Source organism: Triticum urartu, chromosome 4 (assembly GCF_003073215.2).
Source record: "Triticum urartu cultivar G1812 chromosome 4, Tu2.1, whole genome shotgun sequence".
NCBI classification, from domain to species: domain Eukaryota; kingdom Viridiplantae; phylum Streptophyta; class Magnoliopsida; order Poales; family Poaceae; genus Triticum; species Triticum urartu.
Genome location: NC_053025.1, coordinates 450,885,588 through 450,909,469, shown reverse-complemented (window position 1 = coordinate 450,909,469; position 23,882 = coordinate 450,885,588).

The following is a 23,882-nucleotide window of genomic DNA, read 5'->3' as shown; positions in this document are numbered from 1 at the left end:
AAGTAGTACCTAGTCTATGGATATGTATAAAAAGAATGCGATTGCAAAATGACATGATCATCATAAATTTGCCAGGGGCCACGACCAGGGTGGCGACCCTGAAGCAAGTGCTATCCAAGGCTGAAAACAAAGCGGCCAAGGAGCGTACCGAGCGGGAAAGGCATGAGGCACGGGTGGGCGAGGTGCAGCAAGAGCTCCACGCTCTCGTGACGAAGCACGAGGCGTTGGAGCTTGACTTGAAGATGCGAGAGTCCGAGCTTGCCGCGGCCCTCGAGAGCGCAAAGAATGCCAAGGCCGAAGCCCAAAAGGCCCTCCAGGAAATTGATGCGATGAAGAAGATAGTGGCGGGTAAGGCATTCTATATGCAAAGCAAGCATGTGAAAGTAAATTACCTGTTACTTACCCGAATTCGGAGCTCTCTAGGAGCATTCGCAGATTTGCCCCGCAGCGTGTCGGATGCCACACAGTTTTACCACGCCGAGGAGGGAAGCTCAACGGAGAAGCTGTTCTGGTCTCAATATACTGGGACCGAACACCCGATGCCTCTAAGCGACCAGCTGAAGCAACTGGTCGAGCTACACAAGGGGGGCGAACAGGCCATGAAGGGCTTTATAGTCTGGATGTGGCCTGGCGATGCCCTTCCCAATAGCTACTTCGGCCTGGTGAGGCGGCTTGTGGATGCCTTCCCACGGCTGGAAGTCATCAAGCGGTTCTTCTGCATCAAAGGTGCATGCCGGGCTTTCGCCCATGTGAAGGTGCGATGGGCCAAGCTGGACGCCATGAAGCTGATTAAGGAAGGGCCGTCGGAGGGCAAGGAGCATCACCACCCCGAGATGTACTATGAGGCTGTCCTGAAGGGTGCTCGTCTCGTAGCGGACGAGTGTACAAAAGATATAATATTCGAGTAAACTTGCTCGTGTAATCCTGTATTTACGAAAACTTGTTCATCTGCGCTATGCAACGCTTGTTTGAATTTAAAATATTACCTTCTGTTCGGCTGTTTATCAATTCTGAGAGATGGCTAGTCGTCGGCTTCCGCCCCCACGCCACGAGTGCTGGGGTGTTCGGGATAAACCTGAGCACTCTTGTTCCCATTGTTGGGTCCTTCAAGGGAGGTGCTCAGCAGAACGAACAAGGCAATCGGACTATAATGCGTTATCACTCTCACTTAGCCATAGAATTCTATAATTTTAAATTTCAGCGAAGCCCCTAGTATTCGGAAGGCCAAATTCGGGGCGCGATACATGCCTTAAGCCGGATAGGGCCGACTCCTCGCTCTAAGCGGCATAAGCCTTTAGGGACTCGAAACCTCTCGACAGCGACCAGTCTCTCACCTTATCATGACAGTCAGTTTTAGCTTTCTCTACTAAGGTGCTTAGCCCAGTAGAACCGAGGCACAATTGCAGTCGTTCTCCAAGTGCTACCTTAGCCGATATAGCGGAACATAAGGTACCAAAACATGGGAGCCGGGCAAACCCAACTATTGACCCAAGACATGATTCGGAGCTGATGCATATAATTTTATAAGTTAGGGGTGCCGCACTGTCGAAAGTGTTCAGACTTCTCACGCCGTATTATGGGGTATGCTTAAGCCCCTAGCGTATTGGCCGTACCAGAGTGTACGGGTGCTGGATGTCACAAATGAACATATATATATAAAAGAAGAATGCAATAATAGTCTTAATGCTATGCATTTTTTATTCAAAAAGGTGCGTTAAAGCAGAATGATACAAGTAGTGCGATAAGCAAAAAGTAGGATTGTTTGACATGTCCCTTCCATGGGCAAGCTGAGGAATAGTATTAAAGCAAATACTTCACTCGTTATCGTAATCCACCTGGGAGTTCCGTGGTGTGACGGAGCTTTCTACCTCCTTGGATGCTGCATCATGCGTTCAGCAATCACGCTGCCGGACAGGGTTTCCAGAGATTGAAGTCCTGAAAGAGAAAAATAACAAAGCGGGAAGCCACTAGTGTGGTTTAAGCCGCGACTTGGGGCGTGCCGCCATCGTGCCCCCCTCCCTGCATGTGACCATGGTATTTTTAATGCGTAATTATGTACGCGTGGCACGGATTTCGCCGTTTGGCTGGGACCGGGGTGGGGGCCGCATTGCTATGCAAGCTCGAAACGTGCCGGACGGTCCTGTTGCCGATTACTCCGGGCGCGCTTGAAGGTGTCCGGGTCCTTAATCGCCGAACTAGTGGATTGCCTTAAGAGGCTGCTTTGTGCTTCTGCTACGAGGGTCGCAGTGTGCTCCTCCGTGCGGAGAGAGCGCTCTGTGTTTCCATTGACTGCGATGACCCCCCGAGGTCCTGACATCTTGAGCTTGAGATATGCATAATGCGGTACCGCATTGAATCTTGCAAATGCGGTTCGCCCTAGCAGTGCATGATAGCCACTGTGGAACGGGACTATGTCGAAGATTAACTCTTCGCTTCGGAAGTTATCCGGAGATCCAAAGACCACTTCCTGTTACTGAGCCTGTGCAATGGGCCTCTACACTTGGTATGCCACCTTTAAAGGTCGTTTTGGTGGGTTTGATCCTTGAGGGGTCTATACCCATTTTGCGCGCTTTGTCCTGATAAAGCAGGTTCAGGCTGCTGCCGCCGTCCATTAGGACTCGAGTGAGGTGAAATCCGTCAATGATTGGGTCAAGGACCAATGCGGCGAATCCGCCATGATGGATACTAGTGGGGTGGTCCCTGCGATCGAAGGTGATCGGACAGGAAGACCATGGGTTGAACTTTGGGGCGACTGGCTCCAACGCATATACGTCCCTGAGCGCACACTTCCGCTATTAATGAAAGCACCAATGCCGGTGTCAAAACCGGCGGATCTCGAATAGGGGGTCCCGAACTGTGCGTCTAAGGCGGATGGTAACATGAGGCAGGGGACACGATGTTTTACCCAGGTTCGGGCCCTCTTTATGGAGGTAAAACCCTATGTCCTGCTTGATTTATTCTTGATGATATGAGTATTACAAGAGTTGATCAACCATGAGATCGGAGAGGCTAAACCCTAGAAGCTAGCCTATGGTATGATTGTATGTTGTCCTACGGACTAAAACCCTCCGGTTTATACAGACACCGAAAAGGGTTAGGGTTACACAAGGTCGGTTACAAAGGAGGAGATATACATATCTGTACTGCCTAGCTTGCCTTCCACGCCAAGTAGAGTCCCATCCAGACACGAGACGAAGTCTTCATTCTTATATCTTCATAGTCCAACAGTCCGGCCAAAGGATATAGACCGGCTGTCCGTAGACCCCCTAATCCAGGACTCCCTCAGGTGGTGTATCAATCCCATGTATTTCTTCAATAGGAGGTAAATTTTTGATATCCTCAGCTTTAATACTTTTTTCCTTCATAGATTTCTTTGCCTCTTGCATATCTTCAGGACTGAGATATAAAATATCCCTCTTTTTCGAAGTGGATTTAAGCGGTGGTTCAGAAAGAGTCCCATCATCATAGTTTTTCAATATGTTATTCAATAATTCTTCAGCTTGACTGATAGTTCTATCCCTGAAAACACAACCAGCACAACTATCTAGGAAATCCCCAGAAGCATCGGTTAGTCCATTATAGAAGATATCAAGTATTTCATTTTTTCTTAAGAGGATGATCAGGCAAAGCATTAAGCAGTTGGAGAAGCCTCCCCCAAGCTTGTGGGAGACTCTCTTCTTCAATTTGCACGAAGTTAAATATTTCCTGCAAGGCAACTTGTTTCTTATGAGCAGGGAAATATTTTCCAGGAAAGTAAAATCATATCCTGGGGACTACGCACACAATCAGGAGCAAGAGTATTGTACCAAGCTTTAGCATCACCCTTTAATGAGAACGGAAATAACTTGAGGATATAGTAATAGCGAATTTTCTCATCATGAGCAAAAAGGGTGGCTATATCATTGAACTTAGTAAGATGTGCCACAACAGTTCTAGTTTCATAACCATGAAAAGGATCAGATTCAACCAAAGTAATTAATTCTGGGTCAACAGAGAATTCATAATCCTTATCATCAATAAAGATTGGTGAAGTAGCAAACTTAGGATCACATTTCATTTTAGCATTCAAAGGTTTCTCTTTATACTTGCATAATAATTTCCCTAGGTCATCTCTATCCTTACAAGCAAGAATATCTCTAGTTGCCTCTTCACCCATAACATAACCTTCCGATACCTTTGGCAATTCATATCTAGGAGGGCTAGTTCTAGTAGGTGTTTCAAGATTTTCAGTTTTAAGTTCATCATCAGTTTCAACAATATCATGTTATCTTACTCTAGCAATTTTTTCATCAAGAAAATCACCTAGAGGCACATTATCATCCAGCAAGGTACTAGCATCATCATAAGCATCATTCATAGTAGAAGTAGCATCATCAATAACTTACGACATATCAGGATTGATAGCATGTGGTGGTGTTGCAAGTTTACTTATAATAGAAGGTGAAATTAAAGCGGAGCTGGATGGCAGTTGCTTACCTCCCCTCGTCTTGGAGGGAAAAATCTTAGTCTTAGCATCCTTCAGATTCTTCCTAGTGATAAATTGATAATAATCCCAAGTGACTCGACAAATATAGCTATGCTCCCCAGCAATGGAAAGGTCTTGATAACCCACAAGTATAGGGGATCGCAAAAGTTTTCGAGGGTAGAGTATTCAACCCAAATCTATAGATTCGACACAAGGGGAGCCAAAGAATATTTGCAAGTATTAGCGGCTAAGTTGTCAATTCAACCACACCTGGAGATTAATTATCTGCAGCAAAGTGACCAGCAGCAAAGTAGTATGATAGTTTTGATAATAGTAGTAGCAACAACAGTAATGGTAGCAATGATAGCAGTGATTTGTAGCAAGTGCAACAGTAACGATAGCAGTAGTAACTTATCAAGAACAATATAAGAGAAATTCATAGGCATTGGATCGATGATTTGTTGGATGATATTCATCACGTGACAGTCATAACCTAGGGCGATATGGCACTAGCTCCAGTTCATAAATATAATGTAGGCATGTATTCCATAAATAGTCATACGTGCTTATGGAAAGAACTTGCATGGCATCTTTTGTCCTACCGTCTCGTGGCAACGGGGTCCTATTCGAAACTAAGGGATATTAAGGCCTCCTTTTAATAGAGAACCGAAACAAAGCATTAACACACAGTGAATACATGAACTCCTCAAACTACGGTTATCACCGAGAGTGGTCCCGACTATTGTCACTCCGGGGTTGCCGGATCATGACACGTAGTAGGTGACTATAACTTGCAACATCGGATCTAGAATATAGATATAATGGTGATAACAAAAATAGTTCAGATCTGAAATCATGGCATCCCGACCCAAAGTAACAAGCATTAAGCATGGCAAAGTCATAGCGACATCAATCTCAGAACATAGTGGATACTAGGGATCAAGCCCTAACAAAACTAACTAGATTACATGATGAATCTCATCCAACTCCTCACCGACCAGCGAGCCTATGAAGGAAGTACTCACTCCCGGTGGGGAGAATCATGGAATTACCAATGGAGAAGGGTTGGTGATGACGAAGATTAAAGATCCCCCTCTCCGGAGCCCCAAACGGACTCCAGATCTGACCTCCCGATGAAGAACATGAGGTGATGGTGGCTCAGTCTCGTGGAACGTCATAATTCTTTCTCCTTGATTTTTTTCTGCAAAAATAGGATTTTATAGCGTCGGTTTCAGGGTCTGCGGGCCACCAGGTGGGGACAACCCACCTGGGCGCGCCTGGAGGGGGCACACCATTGTGGATTGTGCCCACCCAGGCACCCCCTCTGGTGGTTCTTGGCTCCAGAAATTCTCTTTTATTATGTAAAAAATCCTCACAAAGTTCCATTCCATTCCGATAAATTTTATTTCTGCACAAAAAACAACACCATGGTAGTTCTACTGAAAACAGCATAAATCCGGGTTAGTTTCATTCAAATCATGCAAATTAGAGTCCAAAACAAGAGGAAAAGCATTAGGAAAAGTAGATGCGACAAGATGTATCAGTATATCGTGTTTATCACACAAAGTATAGTGCCCCGCCCCCTACATTATGACAAGTATTTAGCCCTGAGCTGCAAAAGCCACACACTATCTCAAATTCAAATAAACGTTCTATATATTATATGTAGTATAACATGTTCATAACCACACCATGTGTGTCACCATTATATATATTCAGGCATGCATCGGTTTAAAATACTATGATATCTTCTTACAATGTCTGAATCCACTTTTATAATGAATTATGATCTCTATTCGTCTTTTACACCCACACAATCCTGTAATCTCTGTAGCTAGCGCTAACTTTCTCTCATGCATGCACACGCCCGCCTCCCTCTCACCCTCCCTCAGCATTCTCTAGCTCTATCGAGCACATTCGTCATTTCTCTTTAGGTAGTTCACCCACGGTGTGTGTAGGCCCCCCAGCTCCTTTTAGGCACACACCGATCGATATACCTCTCTAGCCAGGTGTGCCTACCACAAACACAAGCTTTCCCTCTTCTCTTCTCACCGTCCATGCCCCCTCTGTCTAATATGGTTCCACGCACGTGGACACTCCTGCCCTGTTTTCATCGATCTCATACTCGCACACTCCCCCCCCCTTGATATAGTAGGTCTCTCGCACCACCTTCTAGCTGCATCCCCCTTTTTCTATCCTTCTCTCTGGGCCTTATTTGCTTCTAACACATGCATGCATGTATACCGATCGATCTCCCTACATATACCTAGGTCGACTATAACTCTTTTTCCCCACGCATTGATCGACGTACCTCACAAGTTATGTCTCTCCCTTTCTCCGACAAAGGACGATTGATCTTCCTATGTAGTTACGTCTTCGTACCACGTCCATATCGTCCCCCTCGTCATTCCTGCATACCTCCTGACCCGTCTCTCCCACGCATGTGCACAGACAGGCAGGCATCCCCTCTCTTATTGATATTGCGGGCGTGCCCTCCGTTTGTCTACTGGGCCTCTCCCACCATTTTTGAGAAGAAACTCCACCACCCAACCCCTCCGACACTCTAGCTCTGTCTCTCTCCCAACCTCATTCCTCCCCTACATATGCATGGATGCCGATCAATCTTCCTCAATACATAAGGTATCGATGCTACAGAGACAAACTGCACCTGTCCCTCTCTCATGTTCCAGTAGGCTAGCCACCCTATATCCTTGACGTGGGCACACACAAATTCGATGGCACTCTTTATCGATTGCACGCACACACACTTCATCCCTCTCTTAGATTCTATGGATATCTCACACCGATGATACCTCCACTCTCTTCTAATGGATCACCCCCTCTATATATGCTATATCCAGGCATCTGTTTCACACACATTGCATATGTTTCATTTTTTGCTTGAGATATCATCGATACATATTCCATGTCTATCTCTCACGTACCCCCCTCCCCAAAAAACACTCACGAACCCACACACTATCTCTCTCTAGGTTTGTATTTCTCTCACACAAACCCGCGTAGGTGGTGTACATACACAAAGAGAATAGGTGTACGTACTAACGCTTCGTGCCCAGCCACACCCGCGCGAGTACACGGTGGAGCTCATTTCTGTACGAAATAGCAGCCCACATGCTAACTTGAGAGCGTGTAGCGGTTGTTAACCTACGGAGGTTGTGTAACATGCGTGCATGAAACAAAGTTCGACTTGATGCATTGGTGTGTTATTTTTAAATAAAGTTATATTGCTCAATGGCATGTACACAAAATATAAAATGATTGTTATGGAGAAAAAAGTAGTCTGCTCCACTATATACAATGGAGCCTACCTGTCGGGGGTTGTCTCTCTTCACAATATCTCACACAAGGCAGCGGTGGCCTCTCTCTCATTGTTGGTCACTGATCCGGCCGCATCCCGTCCACCGGCGGAAAGGGAGGATGTGCATCGTTTCTCCGTTTGATGGCGCCGAGGCAGCACGTCTTGATTTGTGGTACCCGTCGTTCTCTCTGACCAAGCTCTGGCGCAGTAGGGCCTGCGCCACTTGTTCGTTGCGCAGATCCCGCCCGCCGCTGCCCTCCTAGTTACACCCCGACGACCCCCAGGCACCCCCTCCGGCCTTCCTCCACTTCCCATCTTCCCACGTTGATGCATGTGGAAAATCCTGCATGTGGATGTTACCTAGTTCTTTGCCCAAAATGTAGCTCGCCTGGCGTACTTTCCATCTTGCAAACTCATCCTCACACTGTTTTTGATAATCCACCATGCTGCTATCTTTCCCTTATGACATGGAATATGCTTATTTTTTGTCAGCGTATGTGTCTTCAACCCTTTATTGGGCAGTAATTGTTTCCTTTCTACCTCTTTTTGCAAATAGGGCTATCCATTTCACCTCATTGCTATTGCGAACTTTTGGTGAACTGCACAAAACACTTTTTTTCTTAGGTGTGTTTTGTGCAGTTCCGCCAAAATGTCACACGGGCAATGTTTTTTACATTTCTGTGGGACTGCAGAAAGGGAGATTTGTTTTGCTATCCTCCTCATCCAACTCTGAGCCTAATCTTCTCCAACAAGTAGTTAGTCTTAAAGAGAGATCGCAGAGGTGATCAGCTTCTATTTGTGAGTGTTATGTTTCATCATCTAGTTTCACTATTATTGTAATCACATTGACTGAATATATTTGCAAACATGGATGATAAGCTCGATTTTACTGGAACTTCACAAAATGATCGGATTGTGATGTCCTCCATACACCTCTTTCTTGGCTACAGAGCTGCGTGAAACTCGCTGCCAACCAATGAAAATTGCGGCCAGGAAATGGAGCCATGCCTACGAACAACATCGATCAATTATACTCCATTTTTCTTTATTTGACACCTTCTCACAACTTTGTCTTCAGTTGTGATGTGAATATTGGTGCTGATTTGTGAATCATTGAGATGCATTAGCAGCCATGGTAGTTTCATTTGTATTTGATGGAAAGTTGTAACGATACAATGTTGAGGCAAGAGGACACATGAATCCTAAGTTGAAACCATTTTTTCTGCGAGAACCAAAGTTGGAACCTTCATAGCATTACCGTACAATTTCATTATGCTAGAAAATTACGCCAGAAAACCATTCAACTTCGTTTCGCCGACATGTGGGACATCCTTCATCCGGCTCCACCTGCCATGCACCAATATTGAGTACACAACTGCAGTGGAGATTCACCCTGGTCGTTGCACCGTAGTAATAATGACTAGTGATAGTGAGCAGTCAAATCATAGAGCCCCACCTTTGCCACAATAATAAGTTGCCCGGACGAAGCAACCATCACTTCACCTTTCCCAAAGTAAGTACCTCTTTTTATTCTTGAAACCACCACACACGAATATTGGACGGTAGCAGCACGGAATCAAGTGTACTCACTACTCAATTAAAAAATGGAAACCAACCAATGAACTACTAGATGGTGAGCATTTGCTAGTACTCCCTCTGTCTAGATAGGGCCTAAGATAGTCACAATCCAAACAGCCCCTGCATACGCCTACGCCCTCTCCCTAGCCCACGCGCGTGGTGGCTTGCAAGATGAGGAGATGGTTTTGACTACAGCGCCCTGTCCCTCTCTCCCGCCCTCGCAATGGACGTGCAGCAGTTTCAGTAGTATAGGACATGCAAGTTGCTCAAAGCATACCATCAATTTTGTACGTGAGACGGTGAAAGGATCTTCGAATGATATAATTTTCAATTTTTATAAAATATTATCAATAGTCAAAGGCAACCTCGAAGAATACATTAGGCCCTATATATATATGGATGAAGGGAGTAGTATTAATCTCAATGCATGCATGCGTGAGGAGTACTGCAATAAACTATAACATCTTGGCATAGGTGCTTAACTTGTTGGTGCTAAGCATCCTTCATTTAATGATTTTGCAACTTCATGGCCCTCCGTCCTTCGGAGTGTAAATAGTTAAGCCAATGACATGTGGGTCTACCACAAGAGAGCCCATATATCAGTTAATGGAAGAGAGAGGTGCATAGGCGTATTTGCGGAAGCGAACCTCTTGCGAAAGCGTGCTCCACTGGCAAACATGATGGCAGTACAGGGTAAGATCATGGTTAATAATATAGCCAACGGTTGACTATAAGGAGTTGCCATGTCGTTTATAGCCAATCTCGTAATCGGCATGTAAAATAGTAGTTTTAAATGTGTACTACTTTATTAGTAGTGGGCCCACCTTATGACCTCACAAAGCGTCTTGGGACTCGTGTTGCAGCTGCCTACTAACCAAGAGCCCGCTTCTCTTCTCTCCCCTCTTCTCTCTCCTCCAACTAAGCAAAAAAATAATATTCTAATCCTTATAGCCTGCTTATGCCACCTTATTTTACTTGGTCTAAAGCTGATTTAGTAACACCAACATGCTGGCTCAGCTTATTAATTGAGTGTCCCATCTGTTGCAGCGTGTATTGTAACTTCACTGACTAGGTGAATAAAGTAGTTCTCTCTAACCGAGATGGGGAATAATGGATCGCCAAGACTTCCTATCTATAGTATGCCTCTACTCTCATCTTGTCCAACACCAAGAACCATTGGCTAAGGCACACCTACTCCCTCCTTCCAGTTTATATGCAGGTCAATAAAAAAATCATCAACCAAGGTAGTTGTAAATGATGGGTGCCCGAAAGATTTTTTTTCCAAAAGTAGTACTCAATAATGGGCTCGTTTTTGAAAGTGCAACTATCCCTAGGTGATTTTGGTAATTCCTAACAACATATAGCTCATTGAGCTAATGCTATTTCAAGATTAATATCTCAGGAAAGCTCAATGATTGGCATGGCATGGATGAGAAAAGTGGACCTCTCAAAATGCCAAGGACAAAGGATTGGCTCAAGCTCAAAGCTCAAGACTCCAAGATCACATTGAGTCTATAGGAAAAGTCAATACTATCAAGGAGGGATGAGGTGTTGCTTAATGAGGTTTTTGCTCAAAATGCTTAGTGATATGATCCAAAAACCTCACCTACTTTCTCACATCCACATATGACCTAAACCAAAAGTCAAACTCGGCCCCACCGATTCTTCTTATCCGGCGCCACCGAGTTTCAAATGTCTTAGCCACTACCACAAACCCTAGGCAAATCGGTCTCACCGATAGGGATCTCGGTCTCACCGAGATGGGGTTGTAATCTCCCTATTTCCCTTCGTAATGTTTCGGTCTCACCGAGATGAGTGATCGGTCCCACCGAGATTGCAATGTAAACTCTCTGTTTTGCCTTCGTAACGTTTCGGTGTCACCGAAATGAGCGATCGGTCCCACCGAGTTTACCTGACCAACTCTCTGGTTAGCTTATTACCAAAATCGGTCTCACCGAGTTTGTGTAATTGGTCTCATCGAGATTACGTTATGCCCTAACCCTAATCATATCGGTCCTACCGAGTTGCATGTCGGTCCCACCGAAAACCCTAACGGTCACTAGCTTTGCTAAATCGGTCAGATCGAGTTTAACCATTCGGTCCCACCGAGTTTGGGAAGTTATGTGTAATGGATAGATTTTGTGTGGAGGCTATAAATACCCCTTGACCTCCTCTTCATTCGTGGAGAGAGCCATCAGAACAAACCTACACTTCCAACCTATTTTTTCTGAGAGAGAACCACCTACACTTGTGTTGAGACCAAGATATTCCATTCCTACCATATGAATCTTGATCTCTAGCCTTCCCAAGTTGCTTTCCTCTCAAATCTTCTTTCCACCAAATCCAAATCCTGTGAGAGAGAGTTGAGTGTTGGGGAGACTATCATTTGAAGCACAAGAGCAAGGAGTTCATCATCAACACACCATTTCTTACTTCTTGGAGAGTGGTGTCTCCTAGATTGGCTAGGTGTCACTTGGGAGCCTCCGACAAGACTGTGGAGTTGAACCAAGGAGTTTGTAAGGACAAGGAGATCGCCTACTTCGTGAAGATCTACCGCTAGTGAGGCAAGTCCTTCGTGGGCGATGGCCATGGTGGGATAGACAAGGTTGCTTCCTCGTGGACCCTTCGTCGGTGGAGCCCTTCGTGGACTCGCGCAACCATTACCCTTCGTGGGTTGAAGTCTCCATCAACGTGGATGTACGATAGCACCACCTACCGGAACCATGACAAAAACATCCGTGTCTCCAATTGCATTTGAATCCTCCAAACCCTTCCCTTTACATTCTTGCAAGTTACATGCTTTACTTTCTGCTGCTCATATACTCTTTGCATGCTTGCTTGAAATGTGTTAAGATTGCTTGACTTGTCCAAAGTTGCTAAAATCTGCCAGGAACTAAAATTGGGAAAAGGCTAGATTTTCTTCAAGTAGTCTAATCACCCCCCCTCTAGACATACTTTCGATCCTACAAGTGGTATCAGAGCTTTGGTCTCCATTTGCTTTGATTTTCATAGCTTTTGGAAGTCATAGCCTTGGTTTCACAACCTAGGAGAGTATGGCGTCTAGCGAGGGAAATTACCACCATAGAGGTCCTTACTTTGATGGCACTAATTTTGCTAGTTGGAAACATAAGATGAAGATGCATATTCTTGGACATAACCCCGCCGTTTGGGCTATTGTGTGTGTTGGCTTGCAAGGTGAATTCTTTGATGGGAGAGAACCGAACTGTGAAGCTACCGCGGAAGAGTTGAAGATGCTACAATACAATGCTCAAGCTTGTGATATCCTCTTCAACGGATTGTGCCCCGAAGAATTCAACAAAATCAGCCGTCTTGAGAATGCAAAGGAAATTTGGGATACTTTGATTGATATGCATGAAGGTACCGACTCCTTCAAGGAATCCAAGTTGGATGTGCTTCAAAGTCAACTTGGCAAGTTCAAAATGAAGGATGGTGAAGGTGTCGCTGAAATGTACTCTAGGCTTGCTCTTATCACAAATGAGATTGCCGGCTTAGGAAGTGAAGAGATGACCGACAAATTCATCATCAAGAAGATCCTAAGAGCCTTGGATGGAAAATATGATACCGTGTGCACATTGATCCAAATGATGCAAAATTACAAAGATGTCAAGCCAACGAAAGTCATTGGAAGAATTGTTGCTCATGAGATGTCACTCAAGGATAAGGAGGAGCTCCATAACAAGTAAAGTGGTGCTTACAAAGCCTCATGTGAAGCTCCCACATCATCAATTGAGAAACAAACCTTCAATGAAGAATTGAGCCTAATGGTGAAGAACTTCAACAAGTTCTACAAGAGTAGAAGCAAAGAGAGAAGTTCCAAGTCAAGGTCCTACAATGACAAAAGATCTTCTAGTCGAGAGCGAAACTGCTACAATTGTGGAAGACCCGGACACTATTCCAACGAGTGTACGCCCCCCCCCCCCAAGAGAAGAGAAGATCCTCCCAAAAGAAGAAGTAGAAGAGAAGAATCACCATCGAGGGAGAGAAGGAGTAGTCTTTTCTGCGCACTTTGTCCTCACTCATGCGCACCCGGGAGCAACTTCCCGGTCGGTCACCCATCCTGACACTACTCCAAGCTGAGCACACTTAACTTTGGAGTTCTGTCTGAATGGGCTCTCGAAAAAGAAGGAATTCCTTATTGATATGAGTAGTCTATCATCCCTAATAAGCCAGGCTATCACATACACCCCCACTCAGAGGAACCGACGTCCTCGTCAGGCCACAGGAACGTTCCCTCTTGGCACATACGTCTGTGCTTCCAGTCTAGTACATGTGCCATGCTGTGTGCCACGATGGGTCACAAACGTCATGAACAACATGACCACGCACCTGTCCACAACCATCTGTGTAACCGCGAGAACCTGGCTCTGATACCAACTTGTAACCCCCCAGACACCCCCGCCGGTGGTCGTTACTCCTAGCGGGATCTAGACTAGCCCCATAGATCAATACTAGTCTTTTGTGCGCACTTTGTCCTCACTCATGCGCACCCAGGAGAAACTTCCTAGTTGGTCACCCATCCTGACACTACTCCAAGCTGAGCACGCTTAACTTTGGAGTTCTGTCCGAATGGGCTCCCGGAAAAGAAGGAATTCCTTATTGATATGAGTAGTCTATCATCCCTAATAAGCCAGGCTATCACAGGATGATCGTTATGAACGAAGACCCTCCCGGAGAAGCAAGGATTCAGAAAGGAAGGACAAGTCATCAAGGAGCTACACAAAATGAATACATCAAGATCATGTTGGTGAATGGGTATCCGGCTCCGACTCCGACAATGACTCCGAGAGAAGCTATCACTCCGACTCCGAATATACTCAAGATGAAGGTGTTGACAGTCTAGCACTTGTGTCAACCAACTCCTACGACATATTTGATTCACCAAATAAAATAATTGGAGTATGCTTCATGGCTAAAGGCCCAAAGGTATCACACCCCGAGTATGTTGATTTCAATAGTGATGAAGATGACTTGTTAGGTGATGGTGATTTACTTGTTGACAACTCTAGTGATGAATACTATGATGAAACGTCAATTAATCATGCTAATCAACATGAAACGAATGACAATGATACGGAGAAGATTGAGTCTCTAACTAAAGAACTAAACACTCTTAAGTTAGCTCATGAAACTATCTTAGGAGATCATCGAGAACTTTTAAGGACTCATGAGTTCTTAAAGGCAATCAATGATGATCTTTGCAAGGAAAGTTCTTCTTACATTGCCAAGAGTTTACTCTTGTCCACTTACATGCCTCAAGTCAAGTCTAGTAACAAGAACAAGAAGGATTCCTCTTCTAGTGGTAACAATAATCATGCTAAATCCAATATTGTTGCTTCTAGTAGTTCTCTTGATTCCACTAATGATTCTCTTAGCCAAGTTACACTTGACCGAGAAAATAGCTTATTGAAGGGAATAATAGAGAAAGGTGTTTACAAGAGCCTTGCCGAGAGTAAGCAATTCGAGGAAATTGTATGCAAGCAAGGAAGGCACCGGAAGAATCAAGGTATTGGTTTTGAACGAAAGTTCAATGCCAATGGAGTTGAGTGGGAAGAAGATCAATACCCCAAGACGAAGTTTGTTCCTCAACAAGAGAAGTATGATCCTACTTCTTTCAAGGGGACACAAGCTCAAGATGATCTTCCACCACAAGACCACAAGGAAAAAGGCAAGGACAAGCTTCAAGAGGAAATTGATGCATTTGAAGAAGCTCCTAAGGCCTTGGTCAAGTGGGTTCTGAAGACTACATCAAGTTCCACTTCATCAAGTACAACTACAACTCCGAGGATTCCCATCAAGATGGCGTGGATCCCGAAGAAGAAGAACTAGAGAGTTCTTGAGGGTGACTCTGCCAACATACTTCACTCTTATCATTTTGGCAAGAACAAGTGCGATCAACTTCCACATCTTGTACTAGTTCAAGGAGTCACAAACCCTCTTGTTGGTAAGACAAGGGACAAGGTAACCTAATGCTTTCATGGAAATCATATTGTGTGTGCATCACTCTATGTATATGGATATCCTTGTTTGTTCCTTGTGGGACTAACCCGTGTAGGTATTGAAAGTGCAATTCACTCCAAAGGATAGCTTCGAATGATCTACATCAACTTAGAGCATCCACATCTTCAACACCTACATGAAGTCATCATCGACAAAACCCAAGGTTAGTTCATCCCTCTTAGGGGGGATCTCACATCTAGGGGGAGCTTTACTCTAAGAATTGAGCTAAAGCAACTCTAATGGTGTGAACACAACAACACTTTATGTAAAAGTGGTAACCCCACTTGTGCTTAAACGATGAGTATGACCTATGATCAAATGTTCTCATTTGACTCCTAAGTCAATACACTCATATATAGATGACCTAGTCATCGCCAATTGCTTGATAGATGCTAGAATTGTTTGTGCATGCTTTGCCACATATTTCATTTGTCATTTTATTGTGTGAGCATGTTGGTTGCATAATTTACTCATTCGAGGACATACACTTGTTGTTTTGATTGGTTGGTTTCTTTTTCTTTTGTCAAGTGGATGGACAAGAATGCCTAAGGACCTTCTCTAGCTATCTATGCTTTTCTCGTCTCAAACTCTATTCATGTTGCATCACAAAGTTTGATCAAGTCAGATTCGAACCACTCTGTGTGAGGAGCACTCGGAGTCCCCGATTCATCATAGACTTAAAAATCCAAAACTTCTTTGTGCGTTTCGGTCTGACCGATTCATCCATTTCGGTCATACCGAGATCACTAAGTCGATCTAGGTTTTCAATCTCGGTGCAACCGATTTGAACTTTTCGGTCACACCGAGTTTCAGTAACTGTTTGCAGTTAGGAATCTCAGTGCCACCGAGTTGTTCCACTCGGTCACACTGAGAGAGTCAGGCTATATATATCCGCGGCCCAAATTTTGGAAAACTTTCCGAACCTCTTCGCCCGCACTTAACCTGCTCTGCCCCCTGGGTCTCTGGATCATCCTCCTCATCACCAGCCGCCTCCTGTCGCTGGTCTCCGCCGTTGCCGCTGTAGCAAGTTCATTGCCGAACTACGGTATGGACTTGATCTTTGTGTTGTTCTTACTCTGTTTCCCCAGCACATTGCTTTGCCATGTATCTTGCCACGATTGAGATCATTCTATCCATCGAAAACACTCCGTAGTTTAGTCGTGAATTGAAAATTTAGGGTTAGGTTTCCGCCAGAACCATCTCGGACCGACTTAGTTGATGAAATCGGTTCCACCAATTTGGCTCAGGCCATTGCACATGTGATTCTCGGTCCGACCGAGAATTGCAAATCGGTGTGACCGAGTTCAGCACTTTGTGAAACCCTAGCAGTCTCGGTGCCACCGAACTGTGACTCGGTCTGACCGAGTTCACTTGTTTAGGTTCCAAAAGCTGCTTCGGTATCAACGAGTTTGCAAATCGGTAGATCGGAAATGCTTTCTATGGAGAACTAAAACTAAGTTTTTAATTCATTCTTTTGCAAAAACCTCTGCACTTTGTGATGCTCATCCACTCTACCTCATCTATAGTCTGTTCACAGGGTCTGCTGTCAGTGTTTGCATCATGTCAGATCAGAGTGACAGTTAGAACAAGTCAGAGGAACAGGTTCACTTGAGTGAGGGCACTAGTCCCTCTAGCAACTCAGATGATGGCAGCAGGAGCACACCAAGCAATCTGCCAAAGGCTGCCACCAGGGCCAGCAAGAAAAGAACCTCAGAGTCAGAGGATGAGGACTATGTGGCTGAGGAGGAAGAAGCCACCTCAAAGAGGAAAGTCCTGAAAAAGGAATATGGCACAACTGCTGCCACTAAGCCAGGGATAAAGCAAAAGGTTCCTGCCAAGAGAGCTCCAATGTCAAAAGCCAGAACATCTACTCAAGAGACTTTGGGATCTGCACCCAAAGAGCAGGCTGTGGTAGAAAAGAAAAGAAAGGAAAGGGTCAAGAAGACCACTGCCAGAGTGCTTGGGAGATCTTCAATAATGAAATACTCTGAAGAAGAGGAAGAGGAAGAGGATGCTGCACCAGCACCTAAAGCTCAGAAGCTTATGGGAGATGCCATAAGATCAGGGGCTGATCCATCTAAGCCCAAAGGAACTCTTAAGCCAGCTGCTCCAAAACCCAAAACTGCACCCAAAAGGAGCACCAGGAATATCCCAGCAGCAGAGAAGAACAAGGCCCCAATGCCTGAAGCTGCAATGGAAGAGGAAGATGATTCTGTTGTCTTGAGGAAATTGAAGGCAAAAATTCCAGACCACAATGATGCTCATCCAGTTGCAGAGAACATGAAATCAGGAAGAACTTTGGTCTAAGGCTATGGAGAGAGTCTGATCCATATGCCACCAGGAGAAGGACTATTGTGGACTACAGGTTCCATACAAAGGAACAGCAGGACTTCTATGAGACTATCTTGCTTGACAAGAAGCCCATAGTGTGTGACATGAGATGGGTCGATTAGACATTCATTGAGGAAAACAAGGATCACTTCCCTGGTGTATATGACAGCTTCAAGGCTTGTGGAGTTGATCAGTTTGTGGCTAAGAAGCTCACAAAATGGAATGATGAGCTCATCATGCAGTTCTACTCCACAGCTCACTTCTACCCAGATGGAAGGATTGTCTTGATGTTTGAAGGCACTAGGTACCAGTCAACAGTTGCAGAATGGGCTAAGTTGATCAATGCCCCAAAAGAGCATGAAGATGACTTGGATGTCTATGCCAAGAAGAAGAAAGATCACAACACCATGGCACACATGTACAAGGAGATCCCAGATGCTGCTCTTGAGACACACAAATTTGGATCAGTACATTACCTTCTGTCAGGCTTGCCAACAATCAACTGGATCCTCAGGAACACTCTCTAACCAAAGTCAGGTGATCACAAGATGATCAGAGGCCATGCAATTAACTTTCTTCACATCTTTGATGTCCGACAAAAGTTCAAAGTCATGAGCCAAATTGTGGAAACCATAAAGAGGACAGCTGTAGATCAGAAGAGGAGTTGTGGATATGCCCCACAGATTCAGGAGCTGATTAACTCCAAGATGGGCACTGGCACATATCTGCTAGGCAAGGAGCACCTGCCCATCTACCCAGACTTTGAGGACAACACTATGGTGATGGATGAAAATGAACCATCGTCTGTACACGCACAAGCCAAGAAGGAGAAGGCAAGGGCTGAAAAGGCTGCAAAGATGCCAACTACTGAAGAGGCATCTCAGTATCTTCTGAAGAGCACACATGAACAGCTTGGCTACTTGATTGCCTCCACTCTGAGGATTGAGAAGGGATTGGCTACCCTCACTCAAAACCAGGAGAGCTTGGAAAGGATCATGGAGCAGAAGTTCTATGACCTAGATGTGAAGGTCACTGAGATCCAGTCAGTCGTTGAGCAACTTCAGGATGAAGTGCAGGAGAAGAAGAGCAAGACAACCACTGATGCTTTTGCTAGAGTGCCCAGAGGTCAGAGGTCTGCTGCAATGCCTGTCCCAGACACCAGAGCAACTTCATCTGCACCAGCTACAGCTTGAGTGCCACCAGCTCTAGCACCTATTCCACCTACTCCATCTACATCTACTGATGCCTTCGTCCTTGGAGTTCCGTCTACACCACCACCTAAAGACCAAGCCCGAGAGTCGATTTAGCACTATGCATTTTTATGAACTTTTTGTTAACTTGTTGCCAAAGGGGGAGAACATGTATAGATCATAGGCTTCGATGAGAGCGTTGCTTTTTATTTTCTCTCTTTTTTGTTTGGTGGTTAAACTTCGTTTATTTGCTTGGTTGAGATACTTTATGCCTTTGTGATACTTGGATGATCATGTGTTTGATCATATGCTACCTTAATGCTTGTTGGATGACATTATCCTTTTTATGTGATCACTCATTGTGCTTGGTGATGAGTGCATGTATTTTAATTATTATCATTTTGAGCGCTCCACCAAGATGTATGTGACATGGAAGAGTAACTCATGATCCTAACTCTTTGTGCATTTGCAGTCCAAAGCAAATCTTAAACTATGCACAAACTTAGGGGGAGCTCTTGCTTTTCACATACTTCTCAAAGCGACAATGTTTTTCACTCTTATTATCATTTTTCGAAGCTTTGATCTATATGTTGTCATCAATTACCAAAAAGGGGGAGATTGAAAGTGCAACTATCCCTAGGTGGTTTTAGTAATTCCTAACAACATATAGCTCATTGAGCTAATGCTATTTCAAGATTAATATCTCAGGAAAGCTCAATGTTTGGCATGGCATGGATGAGATAAGTGGACCCCTCAAAATGGTAAGGACAAAGGATTGGCTCAAGCTCAAAGCTCAAGACTCTACATTTTCTATATTAGTGATCCAAGATCACATAGAGTCTATAGGAAAAGCCAATACTATCAAGGAGGGATGAGGTGTTGCTTAATGAGGTTTTTTCTCAAAATGCTTAGTGATATGATCCAAAACCCTCAACTACTTTCTCACATCCACATATGACCTAAACCAAAATTCAAACTCGGCCCCACCGATTCTTCTTATCCAGCGCCACCGAGTTTCAAATGTCTTAGCCACTTCCACAAACCCTAGGCAAATCGGTCTCACCGATAGGGATCTCGGTCTCACCAAGATGGGGTTGTAATCTCTCTGTTTCCCTTAGTAACGTTTCAGTCTCACCGAGATGAGCGATCGGTCCCACCGAGATTGCAATGTAAACTCTCTGTTTTGCCTTCGTAACGTTTCGGTCTCACCGAAATGAGCGATCGGTCCCACCGAGTTTACCTGACCAACTCTCTGGTTAACTTATTACCAAAATCGGTCTCACCGAGTTTGTGTAATCGGTCTCACCGAGTTTGTGTAATCTGTCTCACCGAGATTACGTTATGCCCTAACCCTAATCATATCGGTCCTACCAAGTTGCATGTCGGTCCCACCGAAAACCCTAACGGTCACTAGCTTTGCTAAATCGGTCAAACCGAGTTTAACCATTCGGTCCCACCGAGTTTGGGAAGTTATGTGTAACAGATAGATTTTGTGTGGAGGCTACAAATACCCCTCCACCTCCTCTTCATTCGTGGAGAGAGCCATCAGAACAAACCTACACTTCCAACCTATTTTTTCTGAGAGAGAACCACCTACACTTGTGTTGAGACCAAGATATTCCATTCCTACCATATGAATCTTGATCTCTAGCCTTCCCAAGTTGCTTTCCGCTCAAATCTTCTTTCCACCAAATCCAAATCCTGTGAGAGAGAGTTGGGTGTTGGGGAGACTATCATTTGAAGCACAAGAGCAATGAGTTCATCATCAACACACCATTTGTTACTTCTTGGAGAGTGGTGTCTCCTAGATTGGCAAGGTGTCACTTGGGACCCTCCGACAAGATTGTGGAGTTGAACCAAGGAGTTTGTAAGGGCAAGGAGATCGCCTACTTCGTGAAGATCTACCGCTAGTGAGGCAAGTCCTTCATGGGCGATGGCCATGGTGGGATAGACAAGGTTGCTTCTTCATGGACCCTTCGTGGGTGGAGCCCTCCGTGGACTCGTGCAACCGTTACCCTTCGTGGGTTGAAGTCTCCATCAACGTGGATGTACGATAGCACCACCTATCGGAACCACGACAAAAACATACATGTCTCCAATTGCGTTTGAATCCTCCAAACCCTTCCCTTTACATTCTTGCAAGTTACATGCTTTACTTTTCGCTGCTCATATACTCTTTGCATGCTTGGTTGAATTGTGTTAAGATTGCTTGACTTGTCCAAAGTTGCTAAAATCTGCCAGGAACTAGAATTGAGAAAAGGCTAGATTTTTATTTGGTCAAGTAGTCTAATCACCCCCCCCTCTAGACATACTTTTGATCCTACAGTTTTCCTCAAGAAAATTGTGTTTATGAATGTATTAACTGGAATGCATGAGTGCATGTGTGAAGAACAAAAGACCGGAACTTTTACATGCATCGGTGAGTTTTCTCTTAATTCTTGCATGCATCATTTTAATGAAGCTTGAAATATGAACATGTCAATGGGAGGGAGTAGAAGCCTCATGAATGTATGCATGCAACACTCATGCATCCATGCGGCATACAACACACGACGCAACACACACGCTCACACTCTCAACCTACTTCCTCTATCCGTGAAAGATTGTACATGTAGAGAATTACACATTGACAAAGAGGAACGGAACTCCACATCATTTAGAGCAAGTACTCCCTTTGTTTCTTTCTTTAATTCGCATATCATTTAGAGCAAGTACTAGGATTATTAAAACACAGGAATAGGAAAAACAAAGAATTTGAGTGGCACGTCCACTTGAATCCCATAGTATTGGCACTAAGTGTTTGATGCCATAGGAGAGAGAAAGGAAGTGAAAAAAAGTTGCAGCGGATTCTAGATTTCCAATGAAATGTTGTAGTAGTACACGTGATTCCATACTAGTAAAAATTCCTATAGGATTCAATCCAATGAATCAAAGGACTAATGTACTGAGGTCCATGGTCAAGGCGGCACAGGGCGGACGCGCCCTCTCACTGCGTCCGCCATTAAAGCGGCGCGCTGGCCGAGGGTGCTGCCCGCTGCACGCCTGGCTGAACAAGCCTCCTTGCCGCATTCAAATGCCTACATTAAACCCGTGTGAAATCCGAGAAACCCACTCCGTGTTGAAACCAGTTATTTTATGACGGGGCGGTTGAACCGAACAAGTCTAGACTTGTTTACTACTCAATCCACATGGAGTAAATGTAATAAAATCCGGTCGTGTTTGCACGAATTTGTTTACATACAATCTAAGTGGATTGCTCCAGTGGTCATCACATGTGAGCCAATAAATTTGCACCCTTCCGCACTCCATTTTGTCTTGCGTTACTTCCTCCGTCCAGCACGTTGACAAGTGGGCCCCATGGTTATTTATGCCAACATGGCAGGAAATTATTTTGTCAGAGTCAGCTATCACACCCTTCCGGTGCCATGTCAATGAATCCACTAGAAACAAGTCTAGACTTGTGCGGTTCAACCGTCTCGCGTCTCGCTAGGTTTTTGGGGGGGAATTAGCCGATGCTAGGCGGTTCTATGGGTGGGCAGGCGGCAAAAACACGAAAAACACGGGAAGCAGCTAGACGAGGGAGGGAAGCTTCTATATTAGCGGGGGGGGGGGGGGGGGGGGGGGGGGGGGGGGGGGGGGGGGGGGGGGGGGGGGGGGGGGGGGGGACGTGGCATTGGCCATTGGGCGGCAACAAGCCGTCTTCCATGTATGCAATAAAGGATACAAAGTGGCATCCTATATCAGCAAGGACCAGCTTCCCTACCCATAGCTGATCTAACAGAACTCCCAAGTTAACTGTGTTGAGGCTGGAGTAGTCATGAGATGGGTGATCGGATGGGAAATGGACTTGATATTACCTAATTGGATGGGTCACTGCAAACGTTTATTTTGCTTAATTACACGTTTACAATGCTCCGTCTTATTAGTTGAACCTCGAGGTCTTTGTTTTGTAATTTTTGTTTTTTTGTTTTTTGAGGTACTTGTTCTCAAATTAACCTCTAGGCCTTGCACGAGTGCTGCAAATGTGTCCGCGTCAATTGCAAGATGATCCACCAAGCTAGCAGTGGAGTTACCAACATGCTCAAAGTGCATGCACATTGAGTTGACAAAAGCATGCCCACTACAACATATTTTGATGTCTCCTCTAGATTACGTGACATTCTTAAGATAAAACTACCTTATCAAATACTATGCATGCTCTAAATAGTAAGAAATTAACATTTGGGTTGTTGATAATAACATGTGAGATTATGAATATATGTTTTTGTAAATATACTAGAATATAGTGTTTTTTCCAGTAGAAAAGAATGTTCAATGTAAATGATTAGCTCCATGCTGGTTTTGACTACTTTAATTTAAAAATGAACCCAGTGTTTTCTTTGGTAACACAAAATTAGTAACTAAGGGTCTGTTTGGTTGGAGACTACTGTGGCCAAGCCAAAGTGTGGACAGCCACACAAGCATGGCAAGCCGCACAAGTATGGCTGAGAAATTGGGCGCCAAACTTTGGCAAAAGTTGGAAAAATTGTCTCTATGACACGTGGATCATAGGGGCAAGCCAAAGTGTGGCAAAAACCAAACACATGCCAACTAAACTATGGCTGCCAAATTTTGGCTTGGAAAACTATGGCTGGGAACCAAACAACCCCTAAATGGAGATTGGACACCATGTTGGTCCTACCACGTACGTAAGTGCATCAAGCAAGATTTATTCACATACAGGGCAGGCTTGTACTTCTTAGAGAAAAGAAAAGAAAAGAAATGTGGAACCTGGCTACGATAACTTGTGAAGTTCCACTGCGAGGTTACTTGCTCCTTCTCGGTCGTCGGGAATCTATGTTCTTCCACTTCTTTTACGTGAGCTTTGTTCATCCTTTTTCCAACACGCAGGACATCTAGCATCAAGGTGCACGTGTCATGCAAGAAAATGGAGATAAGTAGTGCGTAAGTGAGTTGTGCACTTCGATGGCACATACTATGC